The sequence below is a fragment of the Euprymna scolopes genome, chromosome 9 (assembly GCF_053919585.1).
Source record: "Euprymna scolopes isolate OS-2025 chromosome 9, ASM5391958v1, whole genome shotgun sequence".
NCBI lineage: Eukaryota > Metazoa > Mollusca > Cephalopoda > Sepiida > Sepiolidae > Euprymna > Euprymna scolopes.
Genome location: NC_136490.1, coordinates 71,456,058 through 71,466,057, shown reverse-complemented (window position 1 = coordinate 71,466,057; position 10,000 = coordinate 71,456,058). Strand labels below are relative to the sequence as shown.

The window sequence follows — 10,000 nt, the reverse complement described above, 5'->3', positions numbered from 1 at the left end:
AGCAATATGTATATTTTCCAATTTATGATCTCAGAGTTAATCCTTCTAAAAATAGGATCTTTTAATAGGATTTTATTTGGGATTATCAGAATCACGGATCTTGAATTTTTATGTATTCAGAAGTTATTAATGCAACTAGATGATCCTTTTTTGAGTGAATGCACTAAGAAAATGTTCAAGTTTATTGGAGCTGAATAAGTAAAAGTTTTAAATTAAGGAATTAAGAAACTGAAATGGCAGCAGTGTGTTTAGCTTTTAAGGCTTTCATGTCTGATAACCATTTGGAAGACAAACTCTGCAATAAAATTTACATTTCACCAGGATTAGGCATTTATCTATTGTGCAACTCAAACTTATATATATATATATATATATATATATATATATATATATATATATATATATATATATATATATATATATATATATATATATATATATATATATATATATATATATATATATATTAAATACATTGCCATTGGCTAGAGAAAACCTATATATTTCTCTTTTGGAGGTTATTTTTCTAAATATGAGAAAAGTATATTTTATTCATCAAAATATTATAACAGATGCTTGATACACCAACACCGGTAACAGCAACCATCACTATAGCAGAAACGTTATCGATGTAATAGTGTTAGAGCTATGATGTCAGGAACTCTGGTACACATCAATATTAGAGTCATAACCTCACTATCAGGACTCTGAATCTAGAATTAATCAACCAACGTCGGGTCCTTTCTGTCTCTTCATGTGGCAAGCAATAACGTTTCAGGATCACACCTTCAAATCCATGGAGCGTGGATAGCAATGTTACATATATGAAACCGCCATATCTCGTTTGAGCTACTACAATCTGTATGCAACTGCTGAGCTTTACTGGTATTGGTGCCAGGTGGGACCTGTAATCTTGCATGTCTAACAGTAAACGAATAGAATTTCATGCAAACCAGACAAACCCAAGACACCACCTTCATGAATTCTATGCAAAAGTCTGAAAAATCACAAAAACGGGGGCGGGGGTGACTTAGTGATTATCAACACAGTCTGAAAACCTAGATATCACTTCTTACATGTAACAAATGGTTACGTTAAATCAAGTTAAATTTGTCACAGTTTATATTAACATAATTAACAGTTGAAAGTAACCTCATTTCATTAAGGGAATCCAAAATTACATCTATATATATAAAAGCGAAAATGTATGTATGTATGTGTGTTCGCTTTTTCTGTATGTCAACAAAAGGCTTTTTTCAGAGAAGCGGTCGCTCGCTTCACAACTTTTTAAAACTTTTTATATCACATATAAATCGTAATATCTCACAGTTAACAACGAAGCTCGCCTGTCTATTTAATTTACTTGATTTCGGGAAGATAAATATTCAACATTTGTCGCTCGCCGCATCTGAGTTAGTCCTATAGTCCTATAATATCTTGGGGGGGGGTAAGCGTTCAGCAGTAAATGAAGGTACTATCCCGCAGTCAAACTTGACCTCGTTAACTCATTAAAACGGGCACCTGCTAAATCAAAGTAATTAAATAAATTCAAATGTGTTTCCGTTAGCATGTGGCGGTGGGGTTAACGTCACACGTTTTTTTTTTTCACACTTTAATTTACAATTTTGCCTCAAGAGTTTGGGTTCGATCCTCATACTTAATTTTTTAACCCCCCCCCCCGAGTTTCCACACACACCTTAAAACACCCGGGCAACGCCGGGTACCCCTCGCTAGTTTAAGCTAAAATAGTAAAAATTAATGCATGCTTATAAGTTACATGTTTTTTTATAATCTATCTGTTGGCAGTATCAGCTTAACCACTACCTGTGATATCACCCCTTTTTAGCAGTTAATGAGAATAGAACATTGCACATGCTATCATGCATTGTATAAGAAATGTTTATCTTTTTATATATGCATTGGTAGAGTAGAAAGAATGCAGTTGTATTATTTAAGATTTTTTGTCTAAAAAATCTCTGTTCAATCTTCATTGTCAACTTACACAAATTTGCCCCTCCTCAGTTTAACCTTTTTACAGTTATTAGGGGTCAATTTGCAATTCTGCAGATCATATTATCTATAATTTTGAGCGGTCATTAACATTCCAAGATTCGTTCAAAAGAAGAGAAATTGTTCTTTGTATTATTGGTGTTGTTCTTACGAGCGTTTTACTTCTACATTCCATAGTGTTGTTTATGGGGGAAAGAGATGAATGTCTTTTTGTTTTCACATAAGAAATTATTTACTAATGCACCAACCTCTTTAGGTCATGCTCGGTCATGCAAAGCCATATCGACAATACTAGTGCAATTAACTATTAAATTATTAATGTTCTAGGAAGTACTCACCACATGAGAACCTTCGTGTAATCTTACTACCAACCCTAAACCCCACATTTTAATCTTGTTTCTTAATTTCTATAATTTTTAGTTTTCAAGTAATACATCGAATAAAATAAAATGAATTAAAACTTTGTTTTTGCTGCTTTTGGTGGTCCTGTGCAAACACGGTCACCACAATTTTTAGAACAAACCCTAATACATGACGATTATCACCATCGAATTCCTTCTAACATTTTACTCTGGAAAAGTTTTGTTTGATCTTGTTACAGATCTTTCTTTTCAAATGTATCCTAGGACAGAATGACAAGCAGAGACACCACTGATATAATATTATGAGTAATTACTTTTTGTGGTATATTTTTCACTATTTTGATCTTTTCTTTTAGTTTTGGGTAAAAAGACAACAATTATGAAATTCAGATGTTTCCAGAAAAGAAATAAACACAACTACAAACCTTCATTTCTGTTAAAAATAACGGTGATATTTAATCATTATACATGTAAACGTGGATTAAATTAAAGGTACAAATAGACATTTCCGGAGGTGTAGGAACTATGAAAAAATTAATTTGAAGAAGGCTAAAGAGTACAATAGATGAAACGTTTTGAACATAACAACAAAGTTGAGAACAATAATCTGAACTATAGAACTAATACAAATAACAAAATGCCACATTTCAGAAACTTTAGCCCCCACCCCCCAAAAAAAACAATAAAAGTGTCAGAACTTTTTGCTAACTCCACAATTCAATTTGCCGTACCAACTCCTTGTAACCCAATGCATTGCACCAACTCGTCTTAATGCAATTTATTGCACTAACTCATAATGCAATTCCCCACTACAACTCCTTGTAATGCAATTCAACGCACATCTTACTAGCAATCTACAGTGAATGCTGAATGGCACAAGATCACCATTAGATCTCACCTGAGTGAATACATTCTTGCATCCCAAGAAGTACCCATAGAGAGCATGAACACACTGTTCTCAAGCGTTTCTGAACATCTCACAAATGACAATGCGTGTAAGGATACTCCTGTCTAGTGCTCCAACAATGATACAGTCTAGGTAGCTCTTCTGTAGTGCTCTCTTTGGACGTATCACTCAACACATCCTATCCTGACTCATTAGGGTCATCGCTCTCTTAATCTTTCTCACCCAATCTCTCATAGATCATCGGTGCTTCATCATCTGAGGAAACCACATGGTCATTGATGGAACAATCCTCGCTGTATACTAAATGCACACCCTTTATGTAAGATAGTATTATATCAACAGAAACTAAGTATGGGCTATTGATTTTTCTCACTGTACCCTTGTTGAGCTGTGTTGTACATGTTCTATGTGGCTTCTTGACCTCATGTCCTGCCATGTATGGAGTGAAAACTGTGATATAAGGCACAAATGCTGCATCTATACCTTTAACACGTTCCTGTGCACCCCTTATCCATGCAAACTTGGCAAATCTCTCCTCACAAACGCTGTCTCATTGTCCACAAATATCTTAATTAGCAGCCCCTATTCACGAAACACTCTTTCTTACTGCTTTATGATGTCATCAGACTCTTGACAAGGCAAAGGTTTTTAAATGGCAGAACGGCTTTGACCACAACACACGTTTTCTAGGTTATGTCAATATACAGACTCCATGTAGCCATCACTGTGGTACCCTTATAAGCTGATCAGCTCATTTATTATGAGAGTTGACAAGCCTCCCATCGATCTTCAGCTCATATTTAGAGATCAACTCTCAGTACTATCTTATAAACATTTCAAATACTGCTTTGGCGTCCATTGTGTCTCTCTGGACAAAGTGTATGCTTTGCAAAAGAGTTTCGAGCTCAGCAAAATTGATGAGTTTCTCTTTCTGTACAGATCAGTTATATTGTGTATTCTGCCACAGAGCTATTGTTCTCCACAGCTATACCAGTGAACAAGGAACTTGCATCAACCTACATTTTTACTTCTTATTCAGCCAATCAGTTTTCATTATATTGTCTTGGGCTTTTCTCATACAAATATCTACAACTATCCGAGACAATAGACGTTCTTTCGCTTCATCCATTAATCCAGTCGTCATTGTGTTTGCCTTTTGTTTTCTAAATGCTGTTGCGACACATCGCTAACCAAATGTTGATCAGCTTCCTGCATATTGAGAAGACAATCTGGCAGGTGAGTTCATCAGGGATTACTGGCAGTTCACTTTCACGACACCAGTGAAGTTTTTCCTGCTCCTTTCAGACATGCAATTCCAACATGCATGTGCGTGTTCCCAGATGTTTTTTTTTTCTTGGACCAAACTGCGCCAAATATTCTTTGGCACTTGGCGACAGGTACTTTCAGAAAGGCTAAGCATAGTTCTAGCACTGCCCAGTTTGAGCCTTGTTGTCATTCTCTTAATTCTTGTGAGCAAACGTCTGTGTTGGCTGTATATACGTCAACATATTTGCTTAGATTCTGATAATCGATAATGGACTGAAGTTTCTGTTTATTTTCTGCAGAATGGCCATGAGAGGGATCAAAATCTGTGGGGCTCCGAGTTCTTCTTCTGGATATGGAAGTAGCCAGCTATTTTTATCCAGAGTTGAAGTTCCTGCCTCTTGAAATTGTGCAGTTGGCTGGATACTCCATGTCTGTTCCTCAATATAATTGAAGGTTGGTCGCCAGCCCATTTACAGGATGTATTCCATCTCTGAGTAGTCTTTTCATACTCTGCATTGAAATCAAGCTTGTTAATAGTAACGGCAGCACAATTTAGTTGATCACACTATGGAAACATATCCAGCACCAATTACAGCCACTTACCCAACTGCTTGATCGCATCCAACCAAGCAATAAATCAAATCCTAGTAGGTCTCCATCTACAACTAGAACTTCTATAGTTTTGGCGAGTTTTGCATCAACGTTAACTTTCATCAAGCAGTTCTAAAGCACTTAAATGCACCTCCATCTGCGGTAAGCATGCTAATTGCTTTCTTGTCTATGACTGATGGCACGATTTGTGCATCCTGTGTCTACTAGAGCTTTGTGTAGTATAGACAGTTACCACTGGTAATGCACCATTAACAAGAATTTGGGGGATGAGATTATCACTGAGTTTTCATCTCCTTGTTAATTTTTTGGACAAAATTGAGCTGTGTGTAGTACTTACCAACAAAACAAATGCCCACGTGTTTGTGCCTTGTGTAGGCATGCGCGACAACAAAACTCGGGTTTTTATAAGCGGAAGTCTCGAGGTTGTCAGGAATCTCTGGGTGCATGTGCAAGAGGAGAGATTGAGAGAGTGGTATAAAAGGCAGGTCGAGTGAGAAGGTTGTTGTTGTTGTCATTGGACGTTACAGTGACATGTGCGTTAGCAGTTGATTAAGAAGCTGTTTTTTTTTGTGTCAAGTCACGCACCTCAGTGAAGGTCATATAAGTCGTGCACCTCGGTGAAGGTTAAGGTCATAAGCTATTTCGGCTATTTCGTTTTGTCTCTTTTCCTGGACAACTATGGCTGGGGAAAAGTTTGATTTAAAACTGATACCCGAATTCGACGGATCCACTTCTGTTGTCAACTGGGGCGAAAGGGTTGAGCTGACCTGCAACCTCTGTGAAGTAAAGGGGGTGCATACCGTGATTCCCCTGAGATTGGCTGGAGGCGCCCTAAGTGTATATCAGCAAATTAGTGCCATGGAGAAGGCTGATGTTGCCTGTATAAAAAATGCTTTATACAAGGCATTTGCCATGGATCCCTGCACAGCCTACGAAACATTTGCCTCTAGGAAGCTCATGCCAGGAGAAACCATGAACGTCTTCTTCGCGGAGCTGAAGAAACTTGCAGTTCTATTTGGCAATGGAGTGTCAGAGCAAACACTGGCGTATGCGTTTGTGGCCGGCCTTCCCACCCATGTTAAGCAACTGTTGAGGGCTTCCACCAGCGTATCTGTAATGCCCATGGAACATTTGTTAGAATGCGTTCGAGCCATTATCAGAGATGAGGAGGACCTGAGGGAACCGGTTGTAATGATGGCGCAGGCAGCCAAGACTAATGCTGAAAAGAGTCCCAGTTTGAGACCCACGACCAATGGGAGATGTTTCTGCTGTGGCCAGCAAGGCCATTTCGCAAGAAGTTGTACTAACAAGGGGTGGGGGCGCCCGCGCTGTTTCCAATGTGGTAGTTATGGACATTTATCCCAAAATTGTGCGGGAAATGCATCAGGGGGTAGGACGTCAGCGTCGCCCTGTTCTCCTGACAAGATTTAATTGAGGCGCAACCGACAATAAATGTGTACGTGGACCAAGTGCCTTGTTCAGCTCTTCTCAACTCCGGGTGCTCACACACCATCATGAGTGCCAAGTTGTGTCGAAACTGAACAAAGCAGAACATCAATGTAACCACAATAGGTGGCAATATGCAAGCTTGCTGCGGAGCCGGAACTGTCAAAGTCCACACAGACTCTGGTGTGGCCGCAGACATTAATGTGCTGGTGATGCGAGGGGATTTGCTGGAATTCGATGTACTGTTGGGATATGATGCTATTAAGGCACTGGGGGGAGTTGTTATCGGAAGAGATGGGACTGTGCGATTTTTAGAAACCCCAGTGTGTGCTGCAGTTCACATTGATCGGCCTGATTTTAAGGTGGACTACGACCCTCACCAAAAAGCATGGACTGCATCATGGAAGTGGACAGAAGGAAGGGTGCCAACGGAACTCAAGAATAGCATTGCAGAGTACTCGATACCCGACAAAGCCCGTAATGAATACAAGAAGGAACTTGAGGCATGGATCCAGGATGGATGGCTGATCCCCTACCCCAACAAGCTGGGACCACCCAAGGGTCTTATTCCCTTAATGGCGGTAGTCCAGCATAACAAATCAAAAGTTTGTCCGGTGCTGGACTACCGTGAACTCAATAGATACATTGAGACGTACACTGCCGATGCTGACGTGTGCGCCAGCAAGCTGAGAGAATGGCGCCAGAAGGGCTCCAATGTGTCTATAGTAGACTTGCGGAAGGCTTATTTGCAGGTGCGAGTGGATGAGACATTGTGGCCGTTCCAGACAGTGTGGTTCCGGGGTCAGAGATACTGCCTTACTCGACTTGGCTTTGGGCTGAATGTGGCACCGCAAATCATGAAGACCATTGTAAATGCAGTGTTGTCCCAGGAAAAGACCACTGAGGACGCAACATCGGCCTATATTGACGATGTGTACGTCAATGAAGATATACAATCTGCGTCGCACATCAGAGAAAAGTTAGCTCAATTCGGGTTGGAGTGCAAGGATCCCGAATGTCTGAGGGATGGAGCACGGGTATTAGGATTGGACGTCTGTGGGAAAGATGGTACCTTACGATGGAGGCGTGGCAGTGAGATTCCAAACATCCCTGATGTTATTACGCGGCGGACTATTTTTTCCTTGTGTGGGAAACTTATTGGTCACTTACCCGCGTGTGGCTGGCTCCAAGCAGCTGTGGGCGTCATCAAATGCAGGGCAAGGTTAGTAACTACAGGTTGGGATGATTTATCTGATGATGCTCTTCTAACTCTGATGATGACAGAAACCCTAGAGAGAGTTAACAAGGAGGACCCTGCCCGTGGAGAATGGTGTGTCGATGGGGACACTGTGAATGTGTGGGTTGATGCTAGTTCTTTGGCATTGGGAGTGTTATTGGAGCAACGTGGAAACGTAATTGAAGACGCGTGCTGGCTGCGACCCATGAATGATGCTCAACACATCAACCTGGCGGAACTGGATGCTGTTGTGAAGGGTTTAAATCTGGCACTGCAATGGCAGTCAAAGAAGTTGCATTTGTACATGGATTCTCTCTGCGTCTACCACTGGGTGTCCGACACTCTTTCGGGATGAACGAGAGTCCGCACTAAGGCAGCCAGTGAGATGTTAATCCGGCACAGGCTAAACACCCTGAAGAGTCTGGTATCGGAGTATGACCTGTCAGTGAGTGTAACGCTCGTGGCATCACACTGTAATCATGCAGACCAACTAACCCGTGTGCCTCACAAATGGTATGAAGCTGTGAAGACAGGCATGGAGTTCGCTGCTCGATCTTGCACAGTTGGCACGATTAGCTCATGCCAAATACAAAGAATTCATGTGCAGAGTGGACATCCAGGTATCAAAAGAACTCTGTATTTTGTGAGGCGTGTGGACCCGGCAGTGAAAAGGGCGGATGTCAGGCAGATCATCAAGTACTGTGAGGCATGCCAGTCTATCGATCCTGCATCCGAGCAATGGCAGAAGGGGCGATTGGAGGTTGAGCATGTGTGGCAACAAGTAGCGATGGATATTACCCAGTACAGTGGTAAGGCCTTTCTAACCCTTATCGACTGTGGACCCACTCGTTTTGCAGTGTGGCGGCAAATGACCAGGCAGGACTCAGCGAATGTTGTCTGCCAACTGTCATCTATCTTTTCTGAGCGAGGTGCGCCGGAAGAGATATTGACGTACAACGATGCTGCTTTTTGTAGCCACCAAGTTCGGCAGTTGTTGAATGAGTGGGGTGTCCGACTATGACTGCGATGTGCTCATGTGCCATCAGGGAATGGCATTGCTGAGAGGAGCCATCGCAGCATCAAGAGAATTGCTGCCAGAAAGTAATGCACCATTACGGAGGCCACGTATTGGTATAACATCACACCAAAGGATGGGAAGACACTAACAACAGCACTGGCCAATGCCATACACACATACCGTGTTAGGATAAAGGGCATTGACACTGTCCAGCCAATCGACGAGGAGAGTCATGACAAATACAAGGTAGGGGATCCAGTTTGGGTTAGACCCCCTGGAAACCGGTGCACCACCAAGTTCAAGCGAGGACGAATATCTGGAATGGTCAGCCAGCAGTTGGTCCTTGTTAATGGAACCCCATGCCATGTGCGCGATCTTCGCCCAGCTAGTGAAGTACATCCCACAACTACAGAGAGCGATGAATCATCAGATGATGAGCTGCTGATAAGTGAGATCACCGAGCAAGGGAGTGGTAGTTGTAGTTCGTCTGATCAGGCAGGATCAGAACCAGAACCAGAACCACACCCAGAACCAGAACCAGAACCTGAATCTGAGATTGTAAATATCACCCTTTGCAGAAGCCAACGACCTAAGAGGCCCCCCCCCCCGGAGTGCACTCTATGTGATCATCAGATCAGGGGGGAGTGTAGTACTTACCAACAAAACAAACGCCTCCAAACAAAACTGCAAGTCTGCATAGTTCTGTCAAAAGATATCGACCGTTTTGCCTGTCTGAATGTGGTCTGCTGCAAATTGCTTCCATGCAGGTATAGATCCAAAGCAAAAGTTGTGTCCAACGTTTTCTTCACATAATTAAAGTCAACACGTTTCTCCTCACTCAATTACTAATACGTAGCATATGTAATGTCAAACAAATGCATCAAGATACTACACTCGATACTGTTGAACCCACTTAACTGACATATAAGTTTTGCTTTCTTTAACCATTCCACTATCGACTGATTGGAGTCACTGTCATCAAACAGGGTGTAAAAATCAATTCGAAGGCCATGAAGCCTAAATAGCTTGTTAAGCAGAAAAAAACAAACAATCAAAGTGTCGGAACTTTTTAAACAATTCTGCAATTTAATTAGCCACACCATCTCCTCCTATCTCAATTTACTGCATTAACTTCTCATGAT

At 41.4% G+C, this 10,000-nt stretch overlaps 1 protein-coding gene across 2 annotated transcripts in view; it reads left to right on the top strand.

The window, feature by feature from the left end:
- Positions 1-10,000, top strand: part of LOC145284706 (uncharacterized) — a 2,222,015-nt gene that overhangs the window by 432,103 nt on the left and 1,779,912 nt on the right. The gene's annotated exons all lie outside the window — the stretch shown is intronic.